The sequence below is a fragment of the Parus major genome, chromosome Z, assembly GCF_001522545.3.
Source record: "Parus major isolate Abel chromosome Z, Parus_major1.1, whole genome shotgun sequence".
In the NCBI taxonomy this organism is placed as follows: Eukaryota; Metazoa; Chordata; class Aves; order Passeriformes; family Paridae; genus Parus; species Parus major.
Genome location: NC_031799.1, coordinates 39,789,777 through 39,813,040, shown reverse-complemented (window position 1 = coordinate 39,813,040; position 23,264 = coordinate 39,789,777). Strand labels below are relative to the sequence as shown.

At 34.2% G+C, this 23,264-nt stretch overlaps 1 long non-coding RNA gene across 3 annotated transcripts in view; it reads left to right on the top strand.

Moving 5' to 3' along the window:
• LOC107198438 overlaps positions 1 to 6,700 on the top strand; it is a 29,308-nt gene extending 22,608 nt beyond the window's left edge. For all 3 annotated transcript variants that reach the window (XR_001518974.1, XR_001518972.1, XR_001518971.1), the window contains 2 exons: positions 184 to 252; positions 2,047 to 6,700. This is a non-coding gene — a long non-coding RNA (uncharacterized LOC107198438). The remainder of the gene's footprint in view (positions 1 to 183; positions 253 to 2,046) is intronic.
• Positions 6,701 to 23,264: the final 16,564 nt, after the last annotated feature.

Genomic DNA, 23,264 nt, shown 5'->3' with positions numbered 1-23,264 from the left:
GCTTTGCAGTTGTCTACTTTATTATCTCCTTGGTCCATCTTGCGTTTGATCAGTGGACTAGTCTGACAGCACACATTACTTGCTAAGCATTAATTTGGTTATGTGCTACTTGTTCCTCACAGTCTATTTATATTGCATAGATGACCTCTCTCTTATATATACCAATTCATTTTATTTTCATAGAGCAAGATGAAAAATGGCACCAAACTGTAACCTGCTGCTGGGCAAGTGAAGATGTTCCTTTCTTATCGGGTATCAGTGTGTCTATCTGCAAGGGTAGATGGGTGTCTCTAAAGTACTGTTTGGATCTATGAACATTGCCAAGAGAATGAATTCAGACACAGAAGAAGGACAGAATCCATTGTAGAATAGAGTAAAACCTGAGTAACTTATTAATAATGGAGTGAATTTTGAACAAGATACTTCAGGAAAGTTGGTGTGAGGTGTGAAAGGGCAAAACTCTGTCTTACATCTAATGTTAAAATGACGTGTTGGATCTATTTCCCCTGAACTTTCTAATTAACTTTTTTACAAACTTGGCTGCAAAATCTAGTTTAGCAGAGCACATAAGGATCTGTTTATGTTTTAAACTTGCGATACTTAGACCCTGAACTAAAGTGACTGTTTGAACCAATATGAAAGAGAGAACAAGAGTGCGTATTATGATAATATAAAGAATTTCGTAAACACAAGCAAAATGTAAGAACATTCATTAGGCAAAAACGTTTTGGCCAGTCTGACTGGCTTTGCTACTTTCATTCACGTCTGGTGTGAATGCTGAATTAAGAGGAAAGAAACCTGATGAATGTGGTATATATTCAGTTTCTACAATTTTAATATACTGAGCTCCTGTTGTTAATTCAAACCAGAAAAGAAAGAAACCAAACAAACGAGAAAATTATATGAATCATTGTTCAGTTAAGGAAAATAATGGCCTAATATTGGTGGTCCTTATTAAAACAGCCTAGTCTTTTTAACTTCAGTAGCTATCATGCATAATTAACAGTCTTGCAAATAGACCGTAGGCTGATCAGGCAGTGAAATTCAATAATTATTGCTCCAAGAATATTTCTGGGGCTACAGGTTGGTGTTAAAGCTTACTGGTAGAACATGAGCTATGAATGTTTTCCTGTGTACTATAAATTCTCAGCATGACGTTTCCCTGCCCCCTTCTACCCCTCTTGACATCGCACAAGAAAGCTGCCTAATTTAGCATACCATAAAATAAACCTTATAGGTGTGAACTCGGTTGGAAAGAGTATTTCAATTATATTCTACTTGCTGACATTTAAAATTAAAAGCAATGAGTATCTTCTGTGAATAATCACTGACGGATAGGGATTTCAGGAAAGTATTAACACAGCTGAAAATGAATAGGTAAAACATAAATCTCAGCATGTAAAATGATAACTTTTACTTCCAGAGCTCAGATTGTTATGATATATATACACATAAAGTCCTGTATTAACAAGGAAGGATTTGTTTTGAAAAGCATCTTTTATGCACACAGCTGTGGATTTCATTATGTGTTGTTTATCTTGGTTTATTGTAAATCCTCAGAAAATGACAGTGCTTCAGGATAAGGTGAACAATTGTACTTAATTGCCTAGAGACTGTTGTGTTGGAGTAGTTCAGTTTCTCTGGAAGTCTAGATGGTCAGGGATACAGACCTGAGGTGAAGAAAAAAAGTGTTTGGCATCTCCAGGATGCCTGAAAGGACTCTTCCTTGGCTTCCCACAGAGAGGAAAAAGCAAAGACTCAGTAATGATTTCATGTAAATAAAGCAGTATACCTCTTTTTTTTCCAAACAGATCCTCTTTGTGGGGAAGAATAATAACACACTTGACTAAGGATTTCTTTCAACCACAATCAATATAGGATGTGTAAGGAGGAGTTTTTGAAGCTAAATACCTTTTAGTTCCCTTCAACTTTGTGTATAAATTCCTATACAAAACCAATTAAAATCTTTGCTGTCTTGAAATTATACTTTCCATTACTGTACTCAACACAGTGTTTTATCATCTCACACTATAAATCTCTAAACAGGAATAATCCTGCAAGAAGACAGCACTCTGGGAGGCTTCTGATGGAAAAATAAATGCCTGGTTGCAAGTGAATGCAAAGGATGCTGCTTCTGAGAAGAAAGAGGAGCCTTCATTGAGGTTTTTTTTGAATAGGGAAACCTTAAAACCATAAGAACAGAACACAAAACTTGAGGAAAAGAAGACACTATGGATAAAGAAGATTTTTATAATGGGTTATTTTATTCCCTATTCATTTATTTTTTGTGTTTTAATGAAATACATATGGAGAGATTGGAAGCATTTTGATATTCTTTAGATTTCTATCTTTAAATAAGTAGGAGAGTTTCACCAAAAGCCTCTTCCTCCTCTGCAGTCCCCTGACATAATCTTCCTGCACACTGTATGCAAATAATAAAAGTGCAATTTTTAATTTAGCTAGTAAGTGAAAGCTGCACCTGTTACAAAATGGTCAGTTGCAAAACTAAATTTCCCAAAAGACAAAAACACTACAGTTAAAAGCCCTAGCTTCCAGCTGTCTCTCAAAGACAGAGAATACCACAACATGAAAGAAGATCCCAAGGTAGGACAGTATCCTGTGTCACAACAACAACAAAAAAATAAAAAATAAAAAAAATAAAAAAATTACTGTTCAAACTATTTGTCAAATCGGAGTTTCACACGTTGATTGTAGTTGTTATTGACGCTTAGATAGTTAATGCGACATTGTATGTAGCTTGAAATACTTCAAGTAAATAAAATTGCTTGATGGTTAGAATCCTGAGCTTCAACAAACATGTATCACTTAGAACTGTGGTTCAATATACCATTCACTATCCATCTAGCATATTTTCTTCTGAAGACAAGTGGAAATGGACTGGCCAAATGAATGATGGTTCTTGTCAAGATTTTGCCTTAGTCAGTACAATCACTGGACAAAATATAGAAATAATTTATTGTTTCAGAAGCTGAAGCCCATGTTCCCCATTCCGAGACTGTGCCAACCAGGAAGACCAGAGATATAGTCTACATGTTCTCCCTATAAATATTCTATTTCCTATACAAGTGGTGCAGTTGTAATGGAGCAGGTGAATACTGCAAAGAGAAAACTCCCCTTTGGCCTGATTACAGCCTGGCATTTTCCTTGGTGGTGAAAGATATGGCCTTGAATGTCCTTGGGCCAGTATACTCACTGAATATCCTTGGGCACAAGATACTCACCTCTGACTAAGTTCTCTAGCTGCTGTGTATGTAGTGCCCTTTTCTTCATATCTGCTATAAAATAAAGCAACTATCTAAAACTTTAATAAATAAAAAATGACAAAAGCCTGATCCAAAGGCTGTGTTTTCAGTGTCAGGAGAGCACTGGCAAAGAAATTTTTAGTTATGGCTTGGAGGTGTGCATGAGGTATAAGCTGATCTAGACTGTAAAGGGTATCCTCAAAAGCACAAAAATTGAAGGGGTGGATTTTTATTTGAAAGGTTGTGATGTATTTTATCTATTAAATGTTGTATAAAATGCTTTTATATACCTTAAGTTGGTACCTCCAATGCTACACAAGTTCATGGACCATTTTGGGGGTGATCTGAATTTAAATGCAAGTATTTCAATTTTGCCTAAGTTTTGTGTACTTCAGTCACGTAATGAGTTGTACCTTGAAGCTCTATTAAATCTATTTTAGCTTTAAATTCAGAAAGCTCTACAGTTATCAGCTGTTCATTTTCAGGCAAGAGACAATCTCAGAATTCTGTACTGATTTTGATACTTCAGTTTCTAGAGCATGAATCAGTATTTCTGAAGTACAAACCCTGTTTAATTGAAACAGACACTTTGCATTACCTCTATAGGTCTTTGCCATGAGGTTTTTCTCTGAACACCCTGCCATTTTTCCTGTTATTTTTCTGAAGAGCCCCCCATATAAAATGCAGTTTAACTTGATACTCAAACCAGTTTTTCAGTCGGAAGACTGCTAATAGAGAAGTAATAGGGCAGAAACATGAGGTATTATTTTATCAATGTTTTCTGAACTATATTTACTGTACTTAATTTCAAACTGGGCTAGTGATGATTTCCAGAAAATGGGGCATTTGTACCAATTAACTTTTAAGAGTATGCTCTCTTCTTCTGGAATAGAATTGGATTATTGCTATTAGATGCTAATTCTGCAGCTCCCTCAAGGTGCTAAGATCTGCATACCATCCACATGTTCTGTTGTGGTCCTAAAACTGATGACAGACCCTCCAAAGTGTGGCTACTGCATAACTTCTGTTTTTTCTTACCTTTGGCAAACCACTATATAGTAAGATTTTTTTACGGATTCAAGTCTGCAGTCTGCCATTTCTCTTTTGTCAAGTATGTAAATGGGATATTTACAAGTAGGAAGAGAGGAGTGACAATCTGATGAACTCCTACTCCTTATTAGATGGCTTTAAGGATAGATTATTTGAAGACTTTCTAAAGATTTTCAAATTGCTTCACTGAATTACTGTCAATACACCTGTGCAATGAGTTCACTAAAGAGAATTCTCACAATACTAACAATGCTGTTAGAAAGGAGACATTTGACTAAAAGGTAATGTGATTGCCAATTTCTTTAATGGGCATCCTTAATGAATTTTATCAGAAGACTGATTCACATAGAACATGCGCAATTAGCTGTGCCCACATTTAATACACCACAATTGCCACATTAGCCTTGGTTTCATTACTTCTTAGAAGTGCTTTTCTTCTAAAGTGTATTGTACAGTAATATAATACCCTAAGCATTATATACAGATAAAGGTTCACTTTTTAATTGCTTATGTTCCCCAAATTATGATACACATAAAAAAAATCAGCAGAAAAAATAAGAGAATTAAGATTCCTTTGAAACTCGGTTTGAAGCAAACATACAAACATGTGATTTCTTGTCCTTGGACAATGAACAACAAAATTCAGTAGACTTTGTAATTAAAACCTGTTGTAATAAAACACCAGTGGAAATCTATATCAGGCTAAGGTTGTGACACATTGTTCTGTTACATATATGTATATATATATATATACATTCATATATATATATATATTTTTCTTAAGCATATTGACACTGTCTTACATAGGACTATGTTCAAAAACACAGCAGACTTTGGACTTTGTTCCAAGTCAAACAAATTATTTTTTTGTTAGAAAGAGTTCTTACAAATTCCTTTTATTTTTTTTTTTTGTTTCTGCCTTTCACCTTCTGTTGAGACTTAATATATCAATTTAATTCTGAAATCAGGTTGAGCATTTCAGCTTTCTCTATCAGGGAAAACAGGCATATGCATCTATCTCTTATTAGCACTAGATAAGAGCTGCTAGCCTCTTATGTCACACAAACATGCCACATTCTCTCTAGTTCTGAGCAGGCTTTAGCCTGCAATGTCACTGTAATTGTATGTGGATAATCTTTGCTGAGTTGTGCAGGGAACTGCACCTTGGCACTTTGCATCTGTCACACAAGCTGAACTCTTAATACCTATGTACTCTCTACAGGCAGTTGAAGTATGAAGGCTATTTGTCTAGATATATTGAGTAGAGAGACTATTTGAAAGTCTGAGACTATTTGTTCCATTATTTTAATCAACTCAAATTTATGAGATGATTGATTTTTCCAGACTGGAACAGTGTTTTGCCTGTTTCAAGTAGGAGGTGGCATGAACTTACCTGAATATGGTAACAGACAGATATTGCAGAGAATTAAAACGGAAGCTACTGAAAAATACCAAGTTATTAAAATCAAAACTTTATATTTTTTTTTCCTGTGCAATCATGAATAAGTATCTTGAGAACATTTCTTTTTTCAAAGATTCAGAATTTCCACAACAGTATTTAATCTTTTCACAACGTTGCTTCTCCTTGAGCAGAGCAAATAGCAAAACAAAAAAAGTTTGAAGAAATACCTGATAACTCAGCTATGGATCATATTGTTAAAATGGTCTCAATGTAGCTACTCTGAGTTATTATGACATCCTAAAGTCAAGTGAGAAGACTTGACTTTGGAGGTCATTTGATTCCAATCTCCTGCTCAAGCAGGTCCATTCAGGACCATGCACATATGGCTCTGGAAGATCTCTGAGAACCTCCAAGTTTGAGAATCCATCTCTGGGCAACTTCTACAAGTTACTGCCCACTCTCACAGTAAAAAAGTCTTTCCTGATGTTCTGGAGAAAAATCCTGTGTTTAGCTTATGCCACTGCTATTGCCTGTCACTGGACACAGCAAAAAAAAGCCTCATGAGCTTTGACTAGTTAAAAGATCAAAATCAGACCATGAGTACATAGACAAACAGGAGCACACAGGAACAATATTTAGTTTTCTAAAGGAATAATAACCAAAAGAGTTTTGATAACTGAATTTTAGAAGAATAAACAACCTCTTTTGCAGGAAAAGGAGAATAAAGAATTCTGTATTTGTCAAGTATGATGCACAGGTTGTCATTGCAGGCTTAGTGAACTACAAACAAAAAATTACATGTGAGAATATGTTTTTTAAAAATATATTTGTAAAGAACATGATTCTGTCAAGGTGAATGTGGTGGATTTTACTGCATGCTAGACTTGAAACAGTAAAATGTCCCCCTGAATTCTAATAAAAGAGTGTCTGCTTGAGATTGCTGATGACAAAAACATAACCTTCCCTCCCACAAAAAAAAAAAAAAGAAGCCAACAACGAACAGCTGAAAAGAGGCAAACACTTGATTTGACTGTCTAATTTAGGCCCTTTCATTCAACACTTACAAGACTATTGAGAATTTGCCAAGTAAAAAATATATTTCAAGACTTGTTTTCTATTAATTAGCCATGTTTTGACATAATGTACAGTAGCTCATGAACAAAATGTGATAAAAAAAGTGCATGTGAAATAAAAGCTGTTACATATTATTAAACAGAAGTTATTTATATTTACTGCAAGTAACTTTTGCATTCTTCCTTATGGAATGTGTCTGACACCAGAAACTGCCTGCCAGATAATTGTGTCTGAAGGGACTGAAAAATCTGAAAAATATTCAAATAGTGACCCTCTGGAAAGGACAACAATATGGACAGTGTTATGCACATATACAATAATTCAAATCAAAAGGAAAAGCCATGATCATAGCACAAGAAAAAACCTTGTAGGAAACATTTTTGTACCTGCTTCATTGAAATAAAGTTGATAAAAAAAAAATAATTACAGTATAAGGGACTTGTGTGTTCTCTATTTTTGCTGTTTATGACTGTCTTATCAAAATCTGATGCTCACCTGAAATGTAATATTAGTATTAATGTTTTACAGTGGTAAAACATTACCACTGTAACATTTTTATAGGTTCAATGCATGAAAGTTATAGCTTGTTTCCATTTATCCTCCATACAATAAGCCTCAAAATAATGGAACACCAGTGTAAAGGGTAGAAAAGACAGATTTTAATCTACATTTTGTCCAGGCAAATTATGGAATGGCACTGGAAAAGTATGTGGCCCAGTTATGGATATATTCTTCAGGAGAAGCTTTAACTGCTAGAAGCTATTGTCCCTGGAGATTTACTGTGAATATCTGAACGTTCAGAAGCAGACAATGCTGAGTAAAAATCTCACTGTATTGAAGGCTTCGAACTATCACCTGATAAAAGTGACAATGCAATGCATGCCACAAGTGAACGAATGTCTCCCAGCAGTAGTGTAGACACATAAGCTGTGTCTGGTTTCATGCCCCTAGACAGAAATGTCCTATGAGGCAAGAGTTGTTTTATCTCTCTAAAATTCAAAAAAAAGGGAAAATGAGAGGAAGATATTTTATCATTTTTACTAGGAAAATATTGGACAGATGGTAAATCAAACCATTCTAAGTGTACTGAGCATTTTAGAATATGCTTTGATAACTTAGTGTATAAAAAACTGGATGTCTGATGCATTCAGCATTTTTTAAGGTTATTTTTAATCTATATTATCACTAGAAAATAAATTTATAATTTTTCTTGCTCATTTTAATGAGTTAATATATGTTTATTTTGTCTTTGTTGGACAAGCCCAGTATTCTGCAATGATGCCACTCCATGAATGAATGACACGAGGTTTCTTTCTGGTTTTTGGTTTCCCTGCAAACTAGTGTCTGTAGTGATAACTGTGTTTGTCTGGAACACACTCCACAGTCTTCACAGTCCTCAAATATTGTCTTTGCTCATAAGCCTGTTTAGTTGCACACATAAGAGCTTTTTCATTTATAGGCTGGGAAAATTTAGTATACCAATACACAATGTCTTTCAAAAAGTTCAAATTTATATAATCAGAATTAGTATAATCTTTGTGGTTACAATCTAGAACTGTGTGGAATTTCTGTTAAGACCATTGGAGTGAATTTATAGGGTGTTTTCAGGAATGACCTAAGAGTGAAGTAAAGGCTGGAAAAGTTATGTCTTTGAATTTCAGGAAATGAATGGAAAACATATATATATATATATATATATGAGTTTCAGGGTTATTTTTTTGTGGAAGGTTCTTTGTCTGTCTGCCTGATTCCTTGCTGAGTGACAGCTTTTGCTGGAATAAATGATAGGGAAGACTAATTTTTTTCTTGATGAGCCAGATGACAAATCCATAAAGGATGTATATGGTCTTAACTGCAAAGTTGCAAAGAAAACCTGGTCTGCTTTACTAATTTGCATGTGTATTCTATATTTAGTGTTTTCAGAACCTTGTCTTTAAAAACACTTATCAAGAAGTGTGCTTGACTTGCAGTATATCTGAGTAGTATCCGTACCTAATTATACCTATTTACTGTAAACAATCAAGTAGGAAACTGGAATCACTTTCATTACTGTAGAAGAGAAATTCAGATTAAAAACAACCACCATCAAAAGAGACTTGTTTTTAAATTCCAGTAAATACTTAAGGTGATATTTATTATCCCTCCACAGTTCACTGTATTGATAAAATAATAATGCATGAATCTGCTACAATCTAGCATTTTGAAACCCATATTTGGTCACATTTAAAACATATGATGCAGAATCATTATTTACTAAAATTTACAGATTCTCTTTTTGTAGCAACAGCACATTACCAAGAATGGCAGTTTAAATGCTGAAAGCTGAACAAAATATTTCCAGTCCAGTAATTTAAACCTGGAATGTCATTCAGCAGTTGAACAAAACCCAATGGACAGTTTGCTGTCTTTCTCCATCAATATAAGTGTGTATCTATCTAGGTATATTTAGGTATACACACACACACACATATAAACACACATATATATACACACACATATATTTGATGTCATGGTTTAAGTCCATCTGGAAAATAAACACCACAGTTGCTCACTCAAACCCCCCCTCTCTCCACCCCACCATAGTGGAATGGCGAGGAAACTCAAAGTTGCCTTTTGAGATGAGAACAGTTTAATAATTGAAAATAAACTAAAATATAGTAATTATGCATTATAACGATGCATTATACATTTTTCTTTGAGGTATGCTTTCTGTTTTGTTATTTGTATTCCCATGTCTTATCAGCTACTGGAATATTTTCTCTTTTGTACAATACTTCAAAATTTTCAATGTCTTACAGAAACTCAAAGACTCTCCAAACTGAGAAGTTGTTTGGCACTTAAAATAAGCAATGCTAAAATGAAGTTCTTCTGATATACTGATAGAAATTATTTTCCCCCATTGATAGTGAAAAATGAGAGTCTACTAACACTGATTATTTTTGTGACGTGAGCTCATTACTTTTCTTGGATAATCAAATCAAAATTCATCATATAAAATGACTACTCTTTTTCATGTGGCAATGATCCATTTTTCTTTCTAATTACTGTCTTAATTTCTCCAAGCTGTGCATGAAACTATAAAAAAATTCTTTTCTCCCTATCTGATAAAAATTCTTAGAACAGAAAACTTATCTCATGAAGAAATTTGTATGCATGCTCATAGAGAAATCATCTCATTTAAGATGGACAGGAATTTTATCAGGTCCTAATAGGTAGAAAATAATCTATACACATTTTATGACCACTCAAAGATAAATTACATACATATGAAATCAGAACATAATAAGTGGGTTTAAAATAAATAATTAATACCTGAAGAATTAGAAAATTCATATTTTATGAGACTCTAGTGACAATTTAAAAAGTTAGGTTTGAATATTTCTTTTATACAAGATGGTGACTTCCATTCCCTCTACAGCTAGTTTTCACAGAGGAAATCATGGCTGTAGTTATGAAGGAAACACATCTGCTCTCTTGTTAGAACCTAAATTCCTCAGTCCTCCTGGGGAGAAGCATTTACTCCATGCAGTGAGTAACTTAAATTAGGCTTGTTATGTCAAGAAAAAGAAAAGCAAAAAAAGAGAGGGTGAGAAAAAAAAAAAAAATCACCTTTTTGAGAACTACAGACTCAATTATGTTGGAAGAGAGCTCTGAGATCATCAAGTCCAACGACCTATGACCAAATACCACCTTGTGAACTAGACCATGGCACTGAGTGCCACATCCAGTCTTTCCTTAAACACTTTTGGGAATGGTGACACTTCCTCCCCCATGCAGTCCATTGCAATGCCCAATCACCCTTTCTGGGAAGAAATAGTTTCTGATGTCCAGGCTAAACCTCCCCTGGTACAGCTTGAGCCTATGTCCTCTTGTCCTGTCACAGGTTGCCTGGGAGAGAGGCTGATCCCCACCTACAGGGGGGCTACACGCTCCTGTCAGGTGCTTGTAGAGAGTGATAAAGCCTCACCTGAGCCTCCTTTTCTCCAGGCTAAACACCCCCAGCTTGCCCAGCTGTTAGTCATCAGGTGTGCTCCAAATCCTTCACCAGCTTCATTGCCCTTCTTTGAACCTACTCCAACACCTCAGTATCCCTCCTGAAGGATGGTTCCTGTTTCCTGAGGCAATGCCAATGTCTAAATTATTATTTAGCTCTAAAATGCTAAAGCTTTCTTCTACTTATCTGTCACAAGGTTGTGTTTCAATATAACTTTTGGAGCTGTGCCTGACTGACCATCACAACTTTCTTTTATCCTGGCAGTCTCACAGCTGACTTCTGTAGAGGTAGATATTGTTCAAACAGAAAGGCTGGAGTCTTAGTGCTCAAAGAGGTGAAAATCGGTGAAAAGAAAGGCTCTCCCCCCTTCATGACTTCATTTATTTTTTCTGTGTAAGGTTGAGTAAAAACTCTCCAACTTATTTTGATTTTTACTCTCCTCAGAGAATATTTAGAAAGCTGTGAGAGGATTCAAACATTATTTTCTTTTGGAGGCATAATATAACCAATCTACCTTGATAATTTTTAAAGTAAGTCAATGTGAAGGATATGGTAGACAGTGATGGCAGGGAAGAAAATTAGAATTAAACATGTTATATACTTTGATACTTTTTTTTGTACTTACATTCAGTTACACAAATGCAAATACGTGCTTCTGCATGGAACTGGGACTTTTTGTTTCTTTGCAATGCATTTGTGAGTATTAGTGTCTTATATTTTAATGTCAGCTCTAATGAGTAAGGCTTTACAGAAACTTGTATTTTTCAACATTTGGCACATACAGAAAAAAACTCGTGGAGGCAATTCAAATGAAACAAGACATTCACAATGGAAAGAGCAATTAAAATAATTTTTATCAAGCAGAAAAAAAATTAACATTGAGAAAGATCTTTTTTTGGGGAGTGGGAAGGGTTTGTCTTCAGAAGAGACAAAAACAAGTGTGAATGAGAGAATTGTGAATTGCTCATTTATGATGTTTTAGTAGCTGTGAACAAATAAGAATACTTCAGAAGAAGTTACATACAGACTACAAAGCAAAAGGTTTTGATCCCTGAAGTGTCTATGAATGCGTAGAGCTACATATTTCTGTCAGTCTTACATCTTTCTGATTTTAACTTTTGTTTCCCATGTATCAATCTTATTTTAAAAAAGTCCTTACTAATAGGCAAATAGTTGGATGGAGGGTTTTTTTGTTGTTTATTTTTAGTAAAACAACAAAGAAAATACAAAGTGTGATTGTACTGCTTTATATTTAGTGTCCTTTGTTTCATTTGTACACTTTTTTCATTTGGAAAAAAAGGAAAAAAAGAATATATTATATAATCCCATTTGTTGTGTGATTGAGCTACAGGCACCCCATACATAAATTGCTTTTTTTCTATTGATAAGAAGTGCCTCAGAAACAATAAAAACAACGCACTACAACTGATGTTGTAAATTGCAGACACAGCACAGTCAAAGAGCAGCTAAGGAATATTAGGAGGAAGAATGATGGCTTTTAACTTTGTTAGCCTGCTATTAAACTTTTGCATATTCGGAAATCTTTCTTTTTTTCTTTAAAATTGCTAGTTTTTCCTAAGGAAAGATAAGTGCTCCATGAATCTTCAATAGTGAACAGAGGATTTTTGGCAATAAAACATATTTGAGGTCAGTTAAATGAATTCTCTTTTGTTCTGCAAAAGAAAGGAATAAACTGAATCCTCAAGGCAAGAGTGAACAGGTTTTGTAATGTCTTTAAATGGCTTTAGTTAGTAGAACTGAAGACTACTTTAATAAAAAAATGAGAAAAGGCCATTTTTCATATTTATGCAATTCACTTTGAGCGCTACCTTGTAGGTCAATGAGCTATGAGAGAAGGCATGAGTAGGATTTTGCACTTTTTTCCTCCTCTATTTTCTTTTCTTTTTTTTTTTTTTCACTGTTCTAGAAAATACCAGTGCAAAAGACAATTGATAGAAAACCATAATAAAGTAAATAAAGTAATAAAGTAATAAAGTAAAACAATAATTCAAGACTTAAGCAGTGAAGGAACCAACATCTTCCCCTAACAAACTTACTGTATAATGTCACATGCTACATCTTGACAACTGGCTTGAAGGGATAGTACTTTCCAAGTACTACTAAATTTAAAGCAAGTGTTTTGAGTCTTGGTCACCAAGAAAATACTTCAGTACTTACGGTGGTGGAAACTCTGGCCTCTGAATCTGTTGCAGAATGGATCACCCCCAAAGAGCAGCTGTTGCTTTGCATTATTGAAAAAGAGAATTTGTTAATTTGTTATTCTGAATAATAAACTGTGAAATATGTTGAAGCACACTTGGATACAGCTGGAATGTTCACAATTCTTTAAGCCTTCCTACTCTTCAGATAAGGGGTTGGAACCCTCTGTATTTTTTGTGAAAGTGACTGCAGAAAAAAAAAGATAAAATACGTTTGGAAGCTAAAATCTCTGCGTTTTTAAAACTGACTTCTACAAAGACATTTAGTAAACATAATGGTTGCTCAAACCATTTTGGAACAATTCCATATTCATATTGGACATGGTACTCCTCAGATTTTATTGCAAAGCTGCAAACAATTTTATTGGTGTACTATTTTCCTTGTAACCTGGTAGAAGGCACTAGAAATTTCTGTTAGTTCTCAAAGATTGTCTATCCCTTGGAGAAACATCAATGCTGCAAATTAGGATGCAAATAAAATAAGATGCAGCAAGCAGTACATGTTTAAAATGCTTTCAGCATTGCTTCTGCAATTGATTACTTTGCTCTATTGTTTTTACTTCCTTTTTAAAAATTTTTACTCCATTCATGGAAGTGCCCCAATGACCTGCTTTATTTATTGCTCTGATTAAATTCTTCAATAAATCCTTTCATTCTGATCTAATGCATCTCTCAGGCCTGAGAGCAATTCAGAGTCGCTACAGGAAATGATACTTTTTAATATAGAACCAAATTTTGAAGAAACTATTTTTTTTCTAACCACTCTGCAGACTAGGGAAGTTAGATTCACACTGTTAGCTCACTAAAGAGCAGGAAAGATGATAGCAGAACACACTCTACATTCAGTAATGTAGGTGAGGGCAAACCCTTGAAAATTTGACTGTGTACTGCTATGTCAACCGTGGGATATTACAACTTTGCTAATCTAGCAAACTATGATAATTCTCACCTTATTAAATATTAAAAATGGTTAATGCGTACCATACATACATAACTATTTTATGTGAACTTAAAAATACACTTTGTAATGCTTTAATACTCACTGCTCCTGAAAGAAATTTATTACTCCTTTCCAAGGCATCCCTGTATTAGAAGTTTCGGATACATTGAAAGTTATGTGGACTTTAATGTAAATACAAAGTCTCCAGAATCTCCCTACACTCCCTAGATTTAACTCCCTAGATTTAGATGAAAAATCTATATTTGTTGCATGGTTTAAATAGTGTATAAAGCTCAAAGGAATAAAAGAAAAAAAAATTGTGATGACTTCAGATTTGTATTGACTTTGATACACTAATGCTAAACTTATGTAAGTAGAAATTTTAGCAAATAGTTGTCTTCTGTATGATGTACTAACATTATGGGATTTTGTTGCTATTATAGCACAAATTTTTGTTAAATTAATTTTTAATCTTTTTTTAAAACCTTTTTATTTTAAACTGACAGATGAATGTTTCTGTGTTATAGCTATATACTGAAGAAATGAGCACTGGAAATTTTCATTTGTATCAAAACATAAAATAAGTTTTTAAGTTCCTGCATGGCATTTGTGGAAATATTTGAGCTAGAAACAGAATATAAACATAAGATTAGACAATATAAAACTTTGCAATATCAGCTTAAGTACGTAATGGAGGAGGAAGGTCTATCTGATGCCTTTAAGTAAACATTAATCATTTTTAAGTAAACATTAATCACCAGTGCAACCAGTAAATATGAAGCACTAAACAAAAGTAGCAAGTGAAATCTTATTGTATAAATCCAGTTCTGCATGACAATATATGCATCGTCCAAAAATCTGAAATACTTGTAAAAACATATAGAAATAATGTTAGGCCAATTAGGAAAATGCAAAAGATTTTAAGGCAAAACTTTAAGATGTGCAGAATTTTTTTAGTAATGCTAGTGAATCAGAAACTTAGAAAGAACATTATTTCTAATTATAAACACATGGAGAAAAATGTTAAAATGTGAAAAATCCATCAAACTTCAGAATTTTATAATGAATAAACATTAGTAATGGAAATTAAATAATCTTTTAATCTTCATACCCATCCTATTCTGGGATAAATAGGATGTCTTCATAAACAAACATTAGAGGCAAAACACAGTTCCATTTTAAAGGCAGAATATCTTCGCTTTATGAAAATCCAGGAAGTTAGAGAGGTTCAACTTCGTGTTTGGGAAGTTCTTTTAACCTTTTTAACATTAGCAGCATGCTGTTTCTCCATGGGCTGATAGCACTGGTTCAAAACAGTGACCTTGAAACTAATCAATGTTTGATTTGAGATTATTAAGAAATGGAGTAAGCCCTGATCTTATGTATAGAGTAGTGGAGTGCCCTGTGATATTGTCAAAGCAACACTGTTAGGAAAGATTTAACACAAAAGTGTGTTATAATGATGATACCACTGCACAAAATGGTGCATATATATATATATATATATATATAAGATATATATTGCCTTGCTGATTTGCCACTCTCATCTGGATCACCATTCCCAACAGGCCGGGTTTTGGCACTTGTGGAAATGAGAGCAGCCCATCTGAAGATATGAGAAAAGTGCTTGCAATAAATACATCTGCTCCAGCATTTTAAATTATTGATATAAAAAGACACACAAGTAAAAATTTTAAAATTAATTAATTATAAGATATGAGTATGTTGTGAGAAGATGGGTTAAAACACATTAAAAGCTGAGGGCTGAAAGTGTTTGCCCTGTCCTCAAGGGAAAGGAAGCTTTTCAGCTTGTCATATAGTATTACCTCTAGTACATTCAAGCCACTAAAATCATCCGTAGGCAAATATATAGACAGACACTGTACTTCATTTTAAGTTTCTCAGGAAAAGAGATAAATATGTAAGAAAATCAGCAAAACCCTATGAAACTACCAGTGTCCTCTTACCTTCCTCAATCAAATGAGTAATATATATCTAAAATTATTCATCTAAGTTTCAGGTAATTTCATCAGATGAGTTTCCTTGGAAGTATGTGATTTTGTGTGCATGTGTCTCATTTGGGGCATCTAGCTAAGAAATCAAAGCAAAAGCATAAAGAACTAGTCCGACGACTTCAGACAATGCCTTGAAGAAAGCGCTGATTCTAGTCGAAATTTTCAGGGGAGCTGTTTTAAGTCTGACAAGTCTGAAGTCCTCTGTTGTAAGACAGATACCTAGTTCGTAGAAAACATGTAATAAAGATCTGTTAAGTACTATCTGAAGTAAGAGCATCAAGGTTGTGCAGATGTTTCAAGAACACGTCTCTCTCCTCCCGCTGCTGTCTCTTCACATAAAGCTGCAACTGAAGTGAGACAGTGTACTCTTTCTGTAGAAAAGAAATCAAATGCTTGTCTAGGTCAGCAGAAAACATTTTTCAGTACTTTTTTCTCCTTTTATGTCTTTTAGAAAGCAACTTGTACGTATTGACCTAGACAGGATATGTATGAAAATAAGTAAAAGCAGCACAACTATTAGCAAGGAAAACAAATAAAAACAAATATGATCTTCATGCAGAAGATCACGTGTAGACAGTGTGTGTTTTGGGAATAGGGTTTGTTGTTACTCAGAGGGCTATAATGTGCTGAGAAAAAAATTGCATGATCTACTAGGAAAGCTGTATATCATAGCTATATATGCCAACACAATTATGTTTGCATGAATACATCCTACCATGTACTTTCATGTTTTTTTGCCTCTACTACTTGACAAGAAAGTCACAAAGACTCTAGCTTGAATGAATTTGTGAGATGCATGCACATTGCTTCCCCTACATGTGTCCCATTGCACTGGGGACCAATCTACAAATGTTGTAAGTACATTTCACAATCAATGCCACTGTAGAAGAAACATTCCCTAGAAATGGTGGCTTTCAGTATGAAATAGTTTTAATGTGCTTTTTAATATTCTGTGTTTGAGGGCCTGGCAAAGTTAGTTAGTGACCTTGAGCACTGTAAAAAGGGCTCTTGGGATGGAGTATCTTTTCTATTAAGACACTTGTATTTCTAAGGTAATGAGCTCTGTTGGGGGTAATTTAGATTATAGAATGGTTTAGATTATAACACAATTGGCTCTAATTAGGTATGCCTTAAAAAGGAGCATGCGTTTTTGAGTTACTGAATATTTACTAAATATTAATTGCCTGCTAAATAAAATATGTAGTTTTAAAAGATTAAGAAAAAATCTAAGAATATATATTGTATATATTATGTACGTAAGGGAGTACAATTAGGTTGCCTGAATGAATTCTATGAATTTCAGTAACTCTTCTTCAGCACTTAAAAACACACCCATAACTTTGACAGAAGCCATGAAGCTCTTAGGACTGGATTTCCAAAATAATTAAGTGGCATGGGACAGTAAATGCCCCAGACTTGGCTACAGTGTTAGTTGCTTTTTGGAAACCTTACCCTTGCATAAAAAAAAGCTCTATATAAGTAGCTGAATGAAGTGCATTGTAAAATCATGCAAAACATCAGAGAATGGCTATTGTGTGTGTGACACTTCCACAACTTGCCTGTGTATGTGAACTCCACGTGTGGAAAGCCCAGGGTCTGTTGTGCCCAGGTTTCTCCTGCAGGATGCATCACCAGGAGGCTGCTTGCAGCTGGTTGCTCAAGCAGAGGTGATTAGAAGGGTGAGTCCTCTATCCAGATAATGCTTTGGTAATAGCTAATTCTAAGTTCTTCAGTTTAAGAGGAGTCACCATCTGTGAACTATGTCACACAGTTTTCCAGGTAGATCTTAGGACAGCACTCCTGACTAGGCTGTCCAGCCAATGCCCATCCCTTTGGATCTGCATGTCCCTGATGGTGCAGAGGAGCCAGCCTTCAGTGCTCCATGACAAGTGGGAACAGCCATTCCTCTTTCTTTGACTTGCAAACTAAACTGAAAGGCAAAAATTGAATTGCTGTAAGGGCAAGTCTGAATTAATTAAGAAAACCTCAGACACTTTTTTCTTCCAAAATTGATGTTACTGAAACTCACTGTGCATGTGTGTGTAAAGACTAACTGTCATGGGAAATAAGGAGAAGGCAGGGTATAGGCAAGAGCAAACCATTAACAATTGAAAATAATGGATATCTATTGTAATTTCCAGGACAAAAGAATATGAAAATGTGGCTTATGGAAGTAGAAATTCTATGTACAATAGAGGTTACTTTAAATTATTGAAAGAAAACTTTCCCACATGTCTGCAATGTTTTCAGCTGATTGTGGTTCAAGCTAAAATTAGAAAGTTAAAATGATTTAGCAGAAAAAATAGAAATTTGAAAGATTATAAGCATAATAACACACTAGCAGGAATGTGACCATTAAAAGACCACCTTTAAAAGACCACAGTGTAGACGAAATACTGAGACAACAAACTATAATCAAGCACATAGTGCAACAGTAATGTGAATGACAGATGCAGCCAAGTAATCAGAGGTAAAATAGTGGCAAAGAAAACCTAAATGAAACAGTTAACTAGAAATTAAGTTTTTTAAAGACGTGGTACAATTACCATGAACATATCTACAAAAAAAACCTTATGGTGTTCTATAGAAAAATGTGCTGTTCTGAGAAGGAGATATTCCTGCTAAGAGAATTAAGAGAATATCTCTTAATTTTCTGATATTCTCTAAAACCAGCAGGATCCTTTGAAAAGTGTCTTTTCAAAGTGAAAACAGGACACGTTTTCCCAGTAGGAAGAGCAAAAACAAGAACCCAAGAATAAACATGGAGGAAGTTTTAGATGCTACTTGCAAAGCATATAAGAAATTAAAAACTAAAAATAGAAAATGTAGGCTTTCATAGTTCACATGCTCAATTATTGGATAACAATGCTAAGAATTCAAGAAGAACCTTACTTTGGACTGCATACATAATGAATGGGACATCAAAAAGCAAGCTATTTTTATTGAAAAACAGTTAAAAAAAACAGCAGTACTGGAATAAACTATTCTGTATTATTATATTATATATTTTTTATTTGATAAAATATCAGTCACACTATAGATACTCAGGGAGTTTGTAGCTGTCTCAGGGTGCAGTTGGGATTAAATGATTATTTGTATTTGGTGGTGTCAAGTTTTATCCAGAAATCATCATCTGGTACAGTTTTTCTGAATTACAGTAATTTTTCCTTTCCTAAGTTTAGTTGGGTAATTAGTTTGATTCTGGGTATTTAGAACTGTAACTAGGTTTAATTAAATAAAATAATGACTGTGTGTTTATGAACTTTATTTTTCTTGCTGTTATCTTATTCAAAACTCTCGGTGTGTTTTTGGCATTATGAAAACAATAGGTGAGCTCTCCTATACCAAATTAGACACTGCTTGAAATTCAATTGAGAGTAACAAAGTCAGATCCCTTGCAACTTTTACTGATCTCCTGCAGGACTTTAAAATTTCAGGGTTCTAGAAACAAAACTAATCACTAGTTATGGCTACGATGCCAATGATTTAAATGAATAGCCAAGAATGTGTAGTAGGAATAAATCCTGGTTTATGTTCTCCCAGTTTTGCAAGTCCCTACCAATGTGACATTCATTACCCTGTTACAAAATTGGGGAGCTTTGTTTGATGTTGGAGACATGACAGCCTAGTCATGATTTTTCTTTTCTACACCAACTCCAGGGGAAAAAATACATAATCAAAAGACCAAAACAATCAAAGGGACTGGATTCGTATTGTCAAAGGAGAGCTGCTACCCCATACTTAAGTTCATGAGGATCAGAGATTCTTTCTGGTGGTTGAATAACAGAGATGGCTCTGAGTATTGACACATTAGTGACATTGTGTGAGAATAAAGATTAGGAAGAAGAAAGTAATTCTGAACATTTTGATAACTATCACACTGAAATAGCAGAAAGGAAGCAGCCAGTTCAACATGACTTTTACTTCATTTTAGTCTAGTTTCAATTAAAGAGGAAAACTGCAGCTGAACAAATCTGATATAGATGTCCAGGAGCTCCATTAAGAAAAAGTCCTGTGGTGATAGAGCATAATTTTGAGAGAGGATAGTCCTAATTAACCAATTTGTTTTACAGAAAAGTAAAATCATGTTCGAAAGAGGGACCTTTCTTTGCACAGAGCTTGACCTATGTTTTTTGTAAGCTTTTCTCCTTTATTCCATCTGCCTCCCAGGAATCACAGTTTCCTATAATATCCCTGTGATGCTCTCTTTTCTTGTCTGTGGAATACTGCAGAAAGCAAAGTGTCAGTACTTTGAGAACAATGGAAAAAATGGAGACAGATCTGGCATCACTGAAAGACAGAAAGATTTGATGTATGACCACCTGCAAAGGGACTAACTACTAACTACAAACAACTGATTGAAAATCAAAATAAAGGAACACACTTTCATGTTGCAAGGAGGATTTCAGTGGCTGCAGAGAAAATTCAGGAAAATAATTTCTCATGTATATTGTAGAGCAGTGGGTGTGCAAAAACTGTCTTTGGAAAAGTAGATTAAAAAGTCTAAGTTTCTTTAAACTTTTTTTACTTTCTATGATGAAAACAAAAAATAAAAACTCTATGCAGAGAAACAAAGATGAGGAAGGAAAAATGTAAGTGGGAGAAAATACAGCAACAATTTCTGACCTGTCTCACCCACTCATTACTGATTAACAAACCAATATAAAGATTCCCTTGTATTCTCACTTGAAAGCAGATACTTCGCTATTAACTAGGAATGAAAAATAAAAGGAGAAGATTAAAGGAAAAAACAGCATAGTGAAAAATGGGAAAATTATAATTAGCTGGAAGTTTGGAACATATTATTTGTCCTTGTTCCTTTTTTTTAACATACTCCCCTGACAAAGAAGGAAGTCATACCCTGAGCTGGTCTTGAAAAGCTACATACTTTTACTTTACTGAATGGGAGTGAATTCAGTATCTTGTATTTTGATTTTTTAAAATCTTGGCAACTCACATGTTCTTTTTTTCTGGTGCATTTGACTATGACTTCCATCTAGGCTAAATGTGGCACTGGTATGAAGAGATCTTCTGCAATCAAAGTAATCTAGACTGCCAGAAGGACTAAGATGCAGAAAGAGCCTAGAGTTTATATTAGTATGACTACTTTGATCTTTTTTATTATAATTTTTGTTATTAAAATGCATGAGAAATAACTTTATGCATATACATATTAATTTTCTTGTTTAATATTAACTTTGAAATGGGAGGGTTTGCTGGTAGTGGGGAAATTCTGTAGATAATAAGGAACAGAACAAACTTACAGTGAAAGAAGTGTGGCAAATTAATTATGAGAGTCAGGGACAGGAGAACACCATATTATTAGTATCATTATCATTAAATCCATAACAAAACTATAGCTTCTACAAAAGTTTCTTAAATATAAAAGAGAAAAAGGTGTAAAAGATTGAGGAATTTTTAAGGATGAGGTTAAATTGCTAGGCTTTTTTTATACATATATATATATAGTGTTTCAAGTAATAATTTGCACTGCAGGTATCCTTTCAACTTTATTAAGCATTCTTTAACAGGAAATCAAATGTTAAATGATGTTCTAGCACTTCAGAAAAGGCAGTGTTGACACAGCCTATTTTTCTATACATGTATGCCTATATTATCTTCTAGTTAATGTAAAAACTTTTGAAAAATGTGAGTGATGATGATCCATTCACCTTCCCAGAGGTGGAAATAAAATACTCAGACAGGGTATTTTCTGGAAGCTATCCTGTTGGCAAAGACCATGCTTCCTTAATAAAGAAAATTCTGGTTAGACGTGCAGCTGCTCCAGCCTCTCTACCATTCTCTTGGTTTACTAAAGAGGTACATCCATCCATTATTCTGTTCTGACTTCCTAGATGATAAAGGTATTTTCCAACTGTATCCACCAGCTTGATTTTGAATTTGAAAAAAATAGTGTTTGGAATTATACCTGAAAGATCACTCCTCCCTAAATTAGAAAAAAAAAAAAAAAAAAAAAAAAAAGCAATTAAGAGTGTAATCTACTAGTAGCACAGAGAAGCAGGGCTTTACTGGCAGACCTGTAATGATAATTAACTACCCAAAGATAGTTGTTCTTAATTGGCAAAAATATTTACTTTGTATTGCAGTATATGAATGAAGCATTTTTCTCTCTTTTTGAGCTAGAATTCAAAAGTGCTGTTTTCTAAGTCTAATAAAGGATTACATTTGACATTTTTAAAAAGAGGTTGTAGCAGGACATAATCAATGTTCCCACAGCCTGACTGGACAGATGGGTGTGACGGCAGTGCCAATTTATACTCAACTGAAAGACTGCTGTTGGCCAATATTTACTTAATTTGTTGTCACTGCCACTCTCATCCAAATGAAACTGCACATTATATAAAATACCATACTCAAGCCTGTCATTTTTGCTTTGTTAGCTATGTTCATTATTATTACATGTAATTCAAGGAAGAAAAAAAAGGCAACAGGACTTATAATAATGCACAAACACTAAATTACATTTCACACAATGCAGTATAAATGGTGAAGACCTTGGCTGGGAAACCTCACTGTGCTACTATTGAGAGTTTCAAGCCTGTGGTGTCAGATGAATGTCTGCTTGGTTTTGCTTGTTTTTTTATGTTGTTATTGTTGTTTGTTCAGTTTTCTCTTTTTTAACGTCTTTATTTCTAGAGAATCCCTGGGTGTAGATACAATATATCTTTTATAATTCAGCATCTAAAGGTCAGTGACCTAAGTTAAAATGTTCATGCCCTAAAATATCCAATAAATGAATAGAAGGACCAGATTTAAAGAATGGGTGGAAGGTATATTTTAAAATAAACTTGTTCTATTAAAGTTGTCCCCCAAAACAAGCATGTATTAATCTTTATTTTAAAATTACTGAAAAATCTGAAAATGTAGACAACTTAAATTGCATGTTTTTTAAAAAGAAAGCATTGTCCAATCCTAAATTATATGGGAATTTTAAAAAGCTTCCATTTGAACCAAGAACAGTTGATATTATAACCTAGGTGAGGAATCATTATTCTCCTTAAATTAGGTTTTTTTCATGGTAAATAACTTACCTGCTACCCTATTGAAAAGCCATGGAAGAGACATAATAAAATATATTTATTATTAATAAATTAATTAAATACTCTGTAAGAATCCTATGTAAGCTAAATACCGTGTAAGAGAGCTAGCTAAATAATTCTCTTTAACAGGCGCCTAAGGGAGCTAGCTATTACAAAAATTAAAACAAAGAACTGTGTCTGTGTCTTGTCTTCCATCTCAATATCAACTTTTCATTTTTTGGAAGGTTGTCATGGTAACTGCCCAGA